The sequence below is a fragment of the Cyprinus carpio genome, unplaced genomic scaffold, assembly GCF_018340385.1.
Source record: "Cyprinus carpio isolate SPL01 unplaced genomic scaffold, ASM1834038v1 S000006584, whole genome shotgun sequence".
NCBI lineage: Eukaryota > Metazoa > Chordata > Actinopteri > Cypriniformes > Cyprinidae > Cyprinus > Cyprinus carpio.
In genome coordinates this window covers 119,103-132,826 of record NW_024879237.1, presented here as the reverse complement: position 1 = coordinate 132,826, position 13,724 = coordinate 119,103, and the positions used below count along the sequence as shown (strand labels likewise).

The 13,724-nt window shown below is 37.8% G+C and overlaps 1 pseudogene; it reads right to left on the bottom strand.

Annotated features, from left to right (window-relative positions):
• Nucleotides 1-284: 284 nt before the first annotated feature.
• On the bottom strand, nt 285-13,252 carry LOC122134567 (annotated as a pseudogene).
• Nucleotides 13,253-13,724: the final 472 nt, after the last annotated feature.

Sequence of the window (13,724 nt, the reverse complement as noted above, 5' to 3'; positions counted from 1 at the left end):
ACTTTAACTTGGAATAAAAAGAAAAGAAAAGAAAAAAAGGGAGAAAGTCACATATACTATTTAAACATCTGAACAGGAGACACACAGCAGACAAGAGCTTGAGGGGGAGAGACTCAAAGACCAGAGCAGTATGTATAGAATGCATTTTTTTTTTTTAATTTGATGATCTGTTCCTGGAAATGCAGATTAAAAATTCCCAGAAGCCTTTAAACCTCCTGGTTTCCTCAATAGCCCTCGGATTGGGGCCTCCTTGGAGTGCAACATGTGTAGTTTTCTTTTCTCTCCTCTTCTTCCCTCCAGTTTTAAGGAGGGTCTACTCCATACATCAAAGGTCCACGCTGCCGCGTCCAATCCTGAGACAGCATCATGATTTGATTGGTCAGGTTGATCTCTCAGACAGAGGGGACTGGACAGGATGGAAGCTTGAAGGGGACAGTCCACATCGAAGGTTGGTGGGCTGATGTCAGGAGACGTGGGAAATGAGTCTGACTCTTGTCTTGATGTCTTGGCGACACAGTGGGCACGTTTCCAGCTGTAAGGCACACTCCATACAAATCCCACTGAAGACAAGACAGAGACACAGAAGTTGACTTAATTGTTCAGCACCAAGAGGTAACCTAACAGTAAACAGCAATAGTTTAAATGCCCCATGAAATCACTTGACGAGCACAGTTTTCTCCCCTGTGTTGATGTATTTTCATGTTTGGGACATGTTAATATTATTATTTCATTGCACATGCTTATTTCTTTTATTAAGATCACATCTGCCATCATCTAATGCATCATCATTTAAGGCAATCTTTAAAAACACAATTTAATAACTGATAAATGTAATCTTTAGCAAGGCTCAAAATGAATATGCATTTTTCATACTGTATGCTATAATGCTGTGATTCCTAAAATCACAAATTTAAAGATTTTAGTTTTTAGTGTTTTATTTTTTTACTTTAGACAAAAAGTATGTCAGCAGCACAAAAATATGATAGAATTTTAATATTGGAAACATTACAAACTGATTTCAAGCAAAAAAATAAAAAAGTATTTGTAAATCAGACAAAAAGAAAAAGGTTCAAGACCATGTAAAGATGCTGGCTTCAAACTAACCCTTGTAGCTCACAGTAGGTCGGCCTTTAATGGTTTTTAAGTTATCATTAAGTTATCACTGTTGCACTCTAGGCTTTTTATGTCACAGTTAATGAACAATGATTGGCTACTTGCAAAAGTGAAAGCCAATATAACAATGAAAAAAATGAAAGTGAAAGTGACGTAACATACAGCCAAGTACGGTGACCCATACTCAGAATTCTTGCTCTGCATTTAACCCATCCAAAGTGCACACACACAGCAGTGAACACACACACACACACACACACACACACACACACACACACACACACACACACACCCGGAGCAGTGGGCAGCCATTTATGCTGCGGCGCCCGTGGAGAAATATTTTTCAAATGTCCTAATTCTCTTAGCAACCGTTGTTCTTATGTACTCCAATTCAGCCAAGCACAACAATCCTGCTTTCTTGAGCCTCCAATCACATCCTTTAACCCATAAACCCAGTGGTGTAAACACTGACTCTATGTTGAACTTTGTACCTGTGCAAACAAGGTCTCAGTTCAGTGTCTGCCATCTGGTCACAGCAGAGGGTGCAGCAGTTATCTCTGATGCTAACTTTGCTTGAGCAAAGCCAGGCGCCTGTGTCTGAAATAACAGACAGAGAAAGAACATTTTTATGTGCTCTCTTTCTGACATGAATGGTATGAGTCACCTGCTTTGGGTGATAACTAATGCATTATTCACATCCACATATCAGTCATTAATACTTGGCCCTGTGTACAGAGATCTAATGAATGTGCAAACCCTGGGCAAAAATGATTTTCTCATCTGATGCGAGTGAAGCAAACTCATTAAATGTGTTGAATTTGATGGAGGGGGGATGGCGGAAGGGCTTGGCTCCGAAGTTGAACTCACACTGTTGGTAGGACATGAAACTGGCTGCGGCAAAGAAGCCAGAGCTAAGAAAAGGTAAAGCAAGTTTTAAAAACCTCCATAAACACACACACATACATATATACATATACATATTTGTTTTGTGGTAGAGGAAGTGAGCTTTGCTTACGTGGCAGAGGAGAACACCTGCTTCTCAGGAGGCAGCTGGATTCCATTTAGATAGAAAATCATCTGCTTCTTACTGAGGTCTAGCAGGAATCCTATGGCATCACCTAGAAAGCCCAGAGAACACTTAGTACAAAACTTTGCACAAGTTTTTTTCCAAAATGATGAAATGCATTAAATGTAGGAAAGCATTACATAATTAAAGAACTTGAGTGTTGAAACAGGATGCTCTGCACAAACCTTCTTTCCAGCAGGGGTGGAGTGAGGTTTACTCCGAGCGTTGTACCAGATCAGCTGCCTGCAGCCATCATAAGACGCACATTAGTACTCATCATCTCCAATCCCATAACCCTCCTGTACAAAGAAACATGTTCTCACTACTGAAATTCAAGTTGATTTTTTCATTTATGTGAGAGAACAATTCGTTTGTTTTAAAATATAACGAAAAAAAATGTATAGCATATGACCCCAAATTTCTTAACGGTAATGCATATCTAATTAAATGTCATTACAATATCAGGACTCTGTATATCGCTTGTAAAATAACATGGGTGTTCACATAAACACTGTACTCTTCATGTAAATTTAAGAATAAAATATAAAAAATAAAATAATAACATATATATATATATATAATATATATATATATAAAAACAACAAACTATAATAAGAGAAAGCACAAATATCTAAACATAGGCAGAAACACACATGGTTAAGAAACTTGCTGTCCTTGGTTGCCCAGCCAATCTGCATGACACCAGAGGTGATGGCAGTGACTTCATAGTACAAACTCCTGAATCCACACAGAATGTACAGCGGACACTCTCAAATGATGATGCATCACACCGTGCCTAATAAGAAAAATACAGATCACATTAGACATGAATTTTTTGCACTAATCACAATATTTAGTTTGTTTGTTATGGTTACAACTAGCTATTCTTCCACAAAAGGTAAAAAGGTTAAGGCATGCTTAGAACTTTATGAGTTGTATGTAACCCATTCAAAAAAGTATGTAAAGATGTTTTGTTTATAGAGTGGCCTAACTGGAAGTGAAACAGCAGAACTGCACAGAATTCTGAATCATCATCTTTCATATCTCGACAACATTGCTCATGCCTTGTGTGTACATTTATTTGGTTTTCACATTTCTTTATTCGCCTTTTGAAAGAACTTTAAAAGTCTTTTATCTACCAATAAGAGTGTAGTTCAATTCTGTTGATCACATCTTACATTATCTAAATCCATTTTGCAGAATTTTACCCAGAGTGATAATAATGATTTGTATCATACCTCCAGTCCAGTAGGAGAGATCTTGAGATATTCGCTGACATCATTACTGTTCAGCATGGCGTTGATGTTGTTTAAGTTGACCTTCTCATAGGTAAACTGGCGCCCCTCTTTAATGACTACAGGCCAAAGGGTGACCAAAGATAAAATTATCAGTGGACACAATGTGGATATTTGTCGATTTAAGTCAAATATCTTAATATTTCACTTAAATTGACAAAGTCATCACAAATTACAAACAGTTCTTCCATATTCCACAGAAAGTGAAATCAATGAAAACCAAAAAAACGATTGAAAGGATTTCACATTCTATGGGAAAAATTTATTTCCTTGGTCATTCTTCATTTAAAAAGACTCAGTAACAGTAGTGGAAGATACCTCACATAGGTTATCAAGGCTCCACTGGGCACAAAAGCCCACTTGACGCTTCAGGTAGTCTGGATGATCTGCCCAGCACTCCAGAACAGACAAACGCTTACTGATGCACGATTCCGACACTGTTAACTTGTTTTCACCTGAGATAAAGACAGACTGTCATTAAAGTACCTTTCTGAGACTCTTCTGATTGAACATTTTGAGCTGAGACCAGTTAAGACTTACTGGTTTGAGAGAACTTCTCTAAAGCGATGAGAGCAAACAGCATGACAGTGGGATGGGCCTCAGAACTCTATAAGAACAACAAGACCACTTTAATGGCTATAACAACAACTTTAATGCAACTGATTGTGCAAAACCAAAGCATTAGTATAAAAAGAGTGTGAAAATGATAACCAAACTGGGATATTTCGCATCTTAGTTTGCATTAATATTCTAAGAATACTGGGGAGGAAGATTTGCGTTGTGAATGTTAAGAGTACATCTATGCAACAATTTGAACTATCACTTCAAAAGACGAAGGAAAATCCTGTTTTCCATGACGTGACCCCTTTAAGAAATGCCCCGTTAGTCAGTATGTTTAATAAAACCACTCAACATTCATACCAAACTCTCAAGTAAGTACTCCAGAGTTCCAGGGCTGAGGAGCGCAATGCTCGCTGTACCTGTAGACAGAAGAGTAAAAAGATGAAGTACTCCAATATTAACCAAATGATTTCTTTAGGCAATGTGTCTGACCTTAACAACAGAAGCACATATCTACAAACTGAAAGAACTGGACAGTGTGCGTGTTTATGTGCTGCAGCCTCAGCAGAGCTGTCAAATCACAGGCCTCTGAAGGAGCCTGCAGCATGCTCAGTCATGACAGGTCTCCACAGACTGCAAACTCAGCTCTTTAACTTTAGAGGAACAGGCTAATGCAAATATGACGTAAAATGAGATGCATATATATATATATATATGTATATATATAGATATATATATATATTATATATATATATATATATATATATATATATATATATATATATATATATATATATATATATATATATATATGTACACAAATCCTGAAATTATATGTATTGCTTGTAAATAAATGGACATCATTATCACATCTGTGATAGCGTCAGAATGGGTGAAAGGCTTGCAGCATTGCTTCAGTCAATGCAGTGTGTGTGCGTGTGTGTGTGTGCGTGCATGTGTGTGTGTGTGTGTGTGTGTGTGTGTGTGTGTGCGCGTGCATGCATGTCCCTTACCAGCCAGTTTCTCAGCCAGACAGCCCAGGACCGCTGTGGTGTTGCGGTGTTTGGCTGGGATGAGTGCATCCTGACGCGCCACAGCAGCACTCAGATTTAACATGTCTGACAACTTCTGCAGAGCATCCTTACAAAACAAACTCTTCATCAATGACTGAATTTGTAATGTGTCAGAAAATAATGCACTGAACCCAGAAACTACTACACACAGAACAACTGCTCCTTCACCTTAATATTAACTGCACTTTCTTCCTCAAAACTTAAAGGTGCTGTATGTAAGATTTTGACTCTACTAAAGCATAAAAATACCATAATATGTTTGCAGGTATTTAAGAAACATGATAAGTTAACATACTTGTTTATCTGAAAAACAATGTTACAGTCAGTTATTCTCCTTTGAAAATGTGTGTTTTGGGCCAGAATGTAGGTGTTTGTTTTGGTTTGTGAAACCCGCCCACTGCCAGGTTACCCAATTGTATTTCGGCAAAATACAAGTTGGCGGAAAACACAGCGTACTTCATTTCGTTCATCGTCAAGTGCCCTCGTTCCTGTTCGTGTCGTCAATCTGGCAACCTAAGTGTGCATCAAGTCTGAGGAGGAGGGGCCGGGTGAAAAAACCCTCTCCAATATTTTGAATTTGGTCTGCAATACCTAGTTCAACCACTCGGTGTCAATCCTACATACAGCACCTTTAAACAAAGAGTCAGAAGCAATAACATATTTTTACTCATACTTAATATATATTTTCACAAGGTTGTTACTGTCACTTTTGATCAATTTATTGTATTCCTTGCTGAATAAAAGTATTATTTTCTAAGTACTAAAAAACGTAATGATTTTAAACTAAGTAGATTATTTGAAGATAATAATATGTTTATACACAAAGATTCTTCATGTAATTTAAATTTTTGCTATATTTGGAATTTGATGGACCGAAACTAAGAAAGGACATAAATGAACAATAAATTTCACATCAGTACAAAAACATTTGCATAACATCATAATACCTTAATCTTGAATCTTAATGCTCACTTAAGCATGATTCTGTCCGCAATTTTAAACTATAACAGAATTTCATCTTGGTATCAACATAAAATAGAAAAAAAGAACCATTTCAGTGCAAAAAAAGCATCTGTTGAAATCAATTAAATAAAGCAAGAGGGATATCACTCAAAAGCAGCATAAAGTCAAGTACCAGGGAAATGTTGTGGGTCCTATTTTCAAAGTGCTAGCAAAAATAGAGCTGCATTACTGTCCATTAGCAAAAACAGAGGTGGAAAAATAGTTTGGTAGTCAATGTTGTTGTGTGGTAATGTACATGTGAACTCACTTTGGTAGGCAAAGGGCATTCATCCAATAAGAGGGTTATTACTGCTGGTCCTAGTGGTTCATCTAGAGGAATTACCCTAATTAAAGACTGCACCACTTCCAACCAGCCATCATCTACAGCATGAAAAAGAGGGACAGAGACAAAAGAGGATGGGGGAAGAACAAACAGAAGTTCAGTCTATGGGACATGTCTGTTATAGGGCCATTATTATGACAATGCATTCAAGTCAATTCATCTTTATTTATATAGCGCTTTTAACAACACAGATTGTGTCAAAGCAACTTTACAGTATGATCTATAAAAAAATTCAGTAATGTTATCATTCAAACAACATTGAAAATTATTTGGTTAAACAATATGGGTTTTTCCAATTGGTAGCGCCATCATCTCAAGAGCAGATGATCTATAAAAGTCAATATTATATATATGATGATGAGCAAATTAGATAACTAAACTGCTAAAATTACACATTTATTTTACAGAAAACATACTCAGAAATGCACATATATTGACACAAAAACAATGTACTAAACACATGCTCTTCAGGGGGTTTTGATGTCAATCTTGAAGCCCAGAGTCGCGTTTCCAACCCATTTACTCCTGCATGAAGCTCTTAGCAGCCACCTGACGCCACAAAGTCTCAAACCACAACAATGGCTCAGCTCGGAGCAACAGATGCATGTATAAATAAAATCAACAGTCACAGAGGCTTTGGCAATGGCACAACAAGAGAGGCAGGCTGGCGACCTGCATATGACCTTGCTAAATTTTGACCCCTGATTAGAGTCTGGTCCATACACAGACCCAAATACCCCTCAACATTACAACGGTACACTTGCATTCACTGAAGGTAACATCCATAACTAATTAAAAAGATAAAAGGTAAATTTTTATGCAAAAAGGGCATGTAATCAAACAGCAGCAGTAGCTTATACACACTTTCAAACACAGAGTATGTTCCTGCAGTCTTGAGGCTCTGAGGGACTTTAAAGCTGCAGTTAGTCTGCAACCCACTCATTTCAGTCACTGCAATAGAACTGAGTGACGGCATGACAATGGCAGCGCAGGGCACGGGCCAAACTTCAAAAGCAGCCACCACTAATACCCACAGAGCTTCCGCTGTTCGATTAAAATCCTAATAACTTAATCAGTAACCAAGGGGTCACAACAAGCTGCACTTGAAAAACAAGCCTGAAACCAGAGTCAAGGTTCGGCTGGTTTCCTTTGGCTAATAACTACATTGTTTTCTGACAGACAAAAGTATCTACTCATTCAGACTAAATGAAACTCAACAATGAATATTTTGAGCTTTATATTTGAGTAAATGAAGTAGACACCAATGAATGTCACAGCTCATGAACATGCCTGGAGCAAGGAGAAAGTATTAAAGCTGAAGAGCTTGTGACTGCACACATTCTTGTTGTGCCATCAGTGTTCTCATCCTCCTGTGGCTCCAGATCATTTGGGTCATATTTACAATTCAGGTGATCCATTCAAAACCAATCAGAGTTAATATGAAGCAAAAATGGCACCATCCAAGTCGGTAAGTTTCAAGCATCTGAGATTTCAAACATTGAGATGAATGGGAATGGGAACAGATAATTCTCTCCAGGCATTTTAGGGGGTTTTTAGACTTCATACACTGGATCATGAAAAGACCAAGCATAAAGATGCATCTGAGATGAATAGCAATCCAATCACCTCAGTAGGTGGTAGAGCTGTATGATTTGAGAGAAAAAAAAAATAATCTAACTGCCATTTTTATGATTAAAAAAAGTATGATTGCAATTTAAAATGTAATTTAAAAAAGAAAGGAAACAAAAAAAACCCTTCAGATTTGCTGTTCTTATTTGTAGGGATGGACAACTTTGCCAAAAATGTTGAGATTACATCTCAGTATCACTATAAAAATTAAAAAATCTTATTATCATTATTATTATTATTATTATTATATTATCACTAAATACAAATACTAAACTAAGAAACTGTTGTAATATTTCACTTTAAAAAAATTATGAGAAATTTAAGGGAAAAAAAACAATAATAATTTAATTTTAAAGTACAGCTGTAAAATTGTAATATTAATATTTATTGCTGTCTTCATGGCTGACTATGGCTGTCTAAGTTCTTAATTTTCAAAATTGAAACCATCAAGCTTTTATTTTAGCAGAAAACCACAGGGAGCACTTAAGCTTCTCTTTTGTTGACAACAGCCGGTTTTTAAGTGCTTCTCATAACAGGTTTGGGAAGATGGTTGTTACATATTGCATTCTCAAATTCATGATGCATACGAGTTTGAGTGGTGCAGAATTTACAGCAAACCAAGCTGCAACTTACATGTAAAAGGAACACAATGGCACATTTCACTCTGAAACACGCAGTGCATAAATGTATTAAATAAAATTAGAGCCTTTGGGATTTGGTAATCCCATTATCCATATTGATAATCGCATTTAAGCCATACAAGACGTGACATGGGTAAGTGTATATGCATCTGCATTGTGCATAAACTTTACTCCTCCCAATCAGAATGCCAGCATTTGAAAGTTTGTAAATCCCACCATCCACATGTGAACAATCTTGGATGAGACACATGGATGACAAGAGCATTAGAACTTGCCATATAGCGCAATAGCAGATTTGAACCCTTTATGGAAATGCTGCAGCATTTTGCGAGTCGTTCACTCACCCGTCTCTGCCATCTCATGCAGTGTGATCATGGAGTATGGTGGCTCTTGGTCACTGAAACACAAAAAGAACAAATACAATAATTAATGTCAAAAAAGTAGAGCAACCTAATAGAGAAAATGTTTGCCTGTGTGCCTCATACCCAGGGTGTAAGCATCTTATTTAGTCCTTGGCTGCTCTAGACATTAGTTATTAAAGCCTAATAGTATTAATAGGTGTTTGTGTGACACATGACTGATTGCTATTGGAGGGCAGACTCCCGCTGCCGCTGAGGCTGTTTTGGCTTTAGGGTGTATGCATCCATTTTGCAAGCTAGGTCTGCAACAGTAAATCTAAGCAATGATAGCAAAATCCCTTGAGGTGCTCCTAGAGGGAGCCGGGCCCGATCAAAACACCACCAGAGACACTTAAGCAGGGAAAATAAATGTCCTCTATTCTGCAGTGTGACACCGTTGTGGTTCATTTGTCAGTCATAAATCAGTGGTTGGTGGGTACTAGGGGTGATGTTTTCAAGCAGCAGACGAGGCCAAGGAAAAGATGGTTATGAGGGTGGTCGAAAAAGAGAAAGAGAGAGTGTGTAAGAAAGGTCTAATGCCCCCAGCCATGGGTGTCTGACTGCTGTGTGATTGTTGTGTAATGGTCACACAGGGATATGTTCTAGTTAGTAACACTGATTTTCTGCTTTGTACAGAACAGAGTCAGACCCCCCAATTCAAGGTTCTCAACCTTTTTGACTCAAAAACTGGCTAAAATATTTGCTCTAGGACGGTAATTATGACAATACACTCTTAAAAATAAGGTGCTTCAAAAGATTCTTCAAGCGATGCCATAGAAGAACCATTTTTGGTTCCACAAAGAACCATTCAGTTAAAGGTTCTTTAAAGAACCATCTCTTTCTTACCTTTTTTAAATCTGAAGAACCTTCTTTTGCCACAAATAACCTTTAGTAAAACAGAAAGGTTCTTCAGATGTTAAAGGGTCCTTATGGAAACATTTTACAAAAAGGTTCTTCTATGGCATCGTTTAAGAGTGTGTTGCTCGTCTTTAAACTTTATTAACGGAAACTGAGTGTTAGTAAATTATAGACTATTCATGTTGGGATTCTATGAGATTGAATCTTTCAATAAAATCTTTCAATAAAAAGCGTTATGGATATATATGCTCATTACAGACATATTTAAAAAATGTTTCCTCTGGTTGACAAAGTATATATATATACACACACGCAAATGTCATGCAAATTTTGATTTTTTTTCTTAACTAGGGTTTCAGGTTTAAGAATAAAAGTGGCTGTCAAAGGATGTGGTTGATCCACCATAATATATTCCAGCTGTAAGAAAAGAAAAGAGAAAAAAAAAAGAAAAGAAAAGAAAAGAAAAAAGGAAAAGAACAGAAAAAGAAAAGAAAAGAAAAGAAAAGAAAAGAAAAGAGGACACTCCTCCTTGCACCCTTTAGGTATTTTCCTTTGGAATCAAAACAAAAACATTTCCTTTCTTGTTAAGCTGCTGCTGCCTATTTTTTTCTTTAATCTGTGATTCTCTTCAAAATGTGACCATAAAACTATTAAAATATCCATGCAATACTGCAGGCCTTGCCACCAAATCTGATATACACATAGAACAACTTCTCGTCTAAAGTGAACATCCATCATTAGACAGCAGTAGGCCGGCTGTGTGGGAAGGTGTAAGAACATGTGACAAAGAGGAAGAGTGACTGGGGACTCTGATATCCAGCCAAAATGTTAAAAGAAACATGAAACGCTCTCCGTTACCTCAAGCTGCTGTCTTGGGCAATACATTAAGATTAGCCTGAATGTGGTGCTGTGCGAAGGAATGAATAAATAAATAATGGCACGCTCATTACAGAGCTGTGCCGGGCTTCTCCATAAGCTCTGCACATTTAAAGCTGCTTTATTTTAAAAGTGAAAGCTCTTGCAGACTGCGTGGCATCGCTGTGGTAGACAATAATACTGGAAAACAACCCACAATGCAAATAGATGTTCAACAGCAAGCAATGCTTTTAGCCAAAGATGGAGAGATGTTACTGCTGACCAAAGTAAACAGGGAAATGAAATTGATATGATGTGCATGATTCATTCCTACACAGATTTAATGACAAATCTCTGCACATCCTCTTGTCATTAAATGTTCACTCACTTGTCAACAAGAGTCCTGATGACAGCCAGTGTGTCCAGTACCAAACTGTCCACGTTTTGTTTTTTCCGACGTGGCTCGTGCGGTCCTCGACCTCGCCGGGGTGGGCGAACCGGGTCCCCTGGGCCGGCTGCCTCTGGCCTCTGGGGGATCAGACACAGAGTTATCCACTCGCCTGAGCTGCCTGCGAGGGGCTGATCCCTCCTCCACGTCACTGTCCTCTCTGCACACGCAGCTGTTCCCCATGGCTCTGCCGGACGAGAGGCTGGGCCAAAACTGCAGCTGTTCTACGGTGAGTCGCAGAACCCGCACGAGGCTCCTGCTGGCACAGAATGCAATCCAGGTGACTACTATCATATCATTGGAAGGACTTTAAAAGGTGTTTCAGTACGGGTCGAGGAGACGTGTCGGTCATTGTGCTACTGCAGACCATCAGGAGCCAGATGCAGACCCACAATGCTAATAGTGCAGTCAACACACATCCTACAGCCCGGGAGGTTTTCACTCCTGAAAAACAATATGCACCAAATCATTACCAGTGTGGACAGAAAACATGACAATGTGAACATGCAAATCGTAAATAAAATGCTCAAAGGACCCACTAATATATTCTTTCATGTATCTTGTTCAAGTAAAACACTTAAACAGTGTTATAATTCACTGATCTCGTATAACAACATATGTAATATTAATGTTATTTATTAATATGATATTATACTTTAATAATTTAAATGTTTACTGATGATATTATTAGTTATAATAATATCCAGGGCTTGTCTCCAAAACAATGTTTTGCTTTAAGGCATAAAGTTTGTAAGTAGCCAGTATAGTACAATTAGTTAATATAAAAAAAACTAACCTGACTAATTTGATATTAACCTAAATATAAATTCAGTTAATGACGATGTACAATAAATACATAAAACAACAGGTAGTTCGTATTTAAGTACATAAACTAAACAAATATTCTTGCTATGATATGCTATTACAGCCGTTGTCACTGTTAGCAGTGGCTAACTAACAACTTAGCATACCAATCCAACTTTACAAAAAGCCCATTTAAAACACAACAAGCCACTCACACATGAATGAACAATGGCCAGTGTACGCTTAACACAATCACTGACATTTACAAAGCCGCTGAAAGTTGTTTCAGTAAAATAGCGTCAATAGACTTGAGTCTCTGTGGCTGCGTCTCAAATCATAGTGAGCTGCCTACGAAGGCAGCATTTAAAGGGTTAGTTCATCTGCAACTGAAAAGATTTAAAACTTTATAACTATTTTTTTTTCCCCCATGAAAACACAAAAAGGAGATGCTATGTAGATGGTTAGAGACTGACAACGTCAGCCACCATATACTTTCAATTTGTGAATGCTCATAATGAAAGTGAATAGTGACCCGGGCTGTCATTTTGTCTGTCTCCTTATCCAATTTTTTGATACTTACAAACGCCGAACGAGCCTATGCCCACAAATGCTGTTGACGTGAATATAATTCCGCTAATGTTGTCTAGATAGGTAGCTTACTAGGTCTTTTAACACAGCCTTTTTTATAACGTCAGAAATTAACGTTAGCAACCATATAACTAGCCACACCTCCAAAGAGATTAACAAAACGTTAGTTTAAAGCCTTCCTTTTAAATTGGCACATACACTAGCAGGTCTTTTATCGTTAAATAATGTGGATATACAAGAGACAGTATTTACTCACCCGGTAAAGCGGAGGATTTTCGGTAAATGCAACAGCACTGATCCGTAGGCCGAACACAAAAGACTAACGTTACACGGGAAGTGTGTGTGCTTTACTTCTCAGTGATATGATTCGTACTCTCACACACAATAACCACTTCAACAATCAACATTTTGCCGATCCACACAGAAAGGCTGATCCAGCCGGTGTTTGACAACGAAAGTAAACGGTTGACTGAGAAGTGAAACCATAAAAAATGCCTGGAATCGGCGTGAGATAGCTGAAGCTCAATGAGAGCTCTGTGTGCTGTTAGTGATGGGAAGTCCGAATCCTTTCCGAGAAACGGTTCTTTTTAAACAACTCGTTTCAAAGAACCGATTCAACAAATGATTCAGGTGTTCCTTTACGTCAGAACGTAATTCCGTCATCACGCGGTCCGTCTCGTTACAGTACATACGCTGAAATTTAAAAACGTTCAAAGAAAGCCAGTTGTATGCACATATTGCTGTTTAGCACGATTAATAACTGTGTAGGCGAATTTGTTGCCTCCAAGTACAGATTATTTTTAGTTTTTAGAAACTAAATATAAACTGTAAAAAATAAACAATACTATAATTCATTCGCATCACTTCCCTGAAAGTGTTTTTCCAATTTTTGATAAAATGCTACGTATTAATGTCATGTTGGTATGTTGATAAACAATTATGCTATTAAATTAGCTTACTAATTTATCGCTTTTCGGTTTCTCTCGGCTCGCTCGTGCCCGAAACAAACCGACTCAGTCCTATTCATGATCAATCATTCAATCTGTTTTG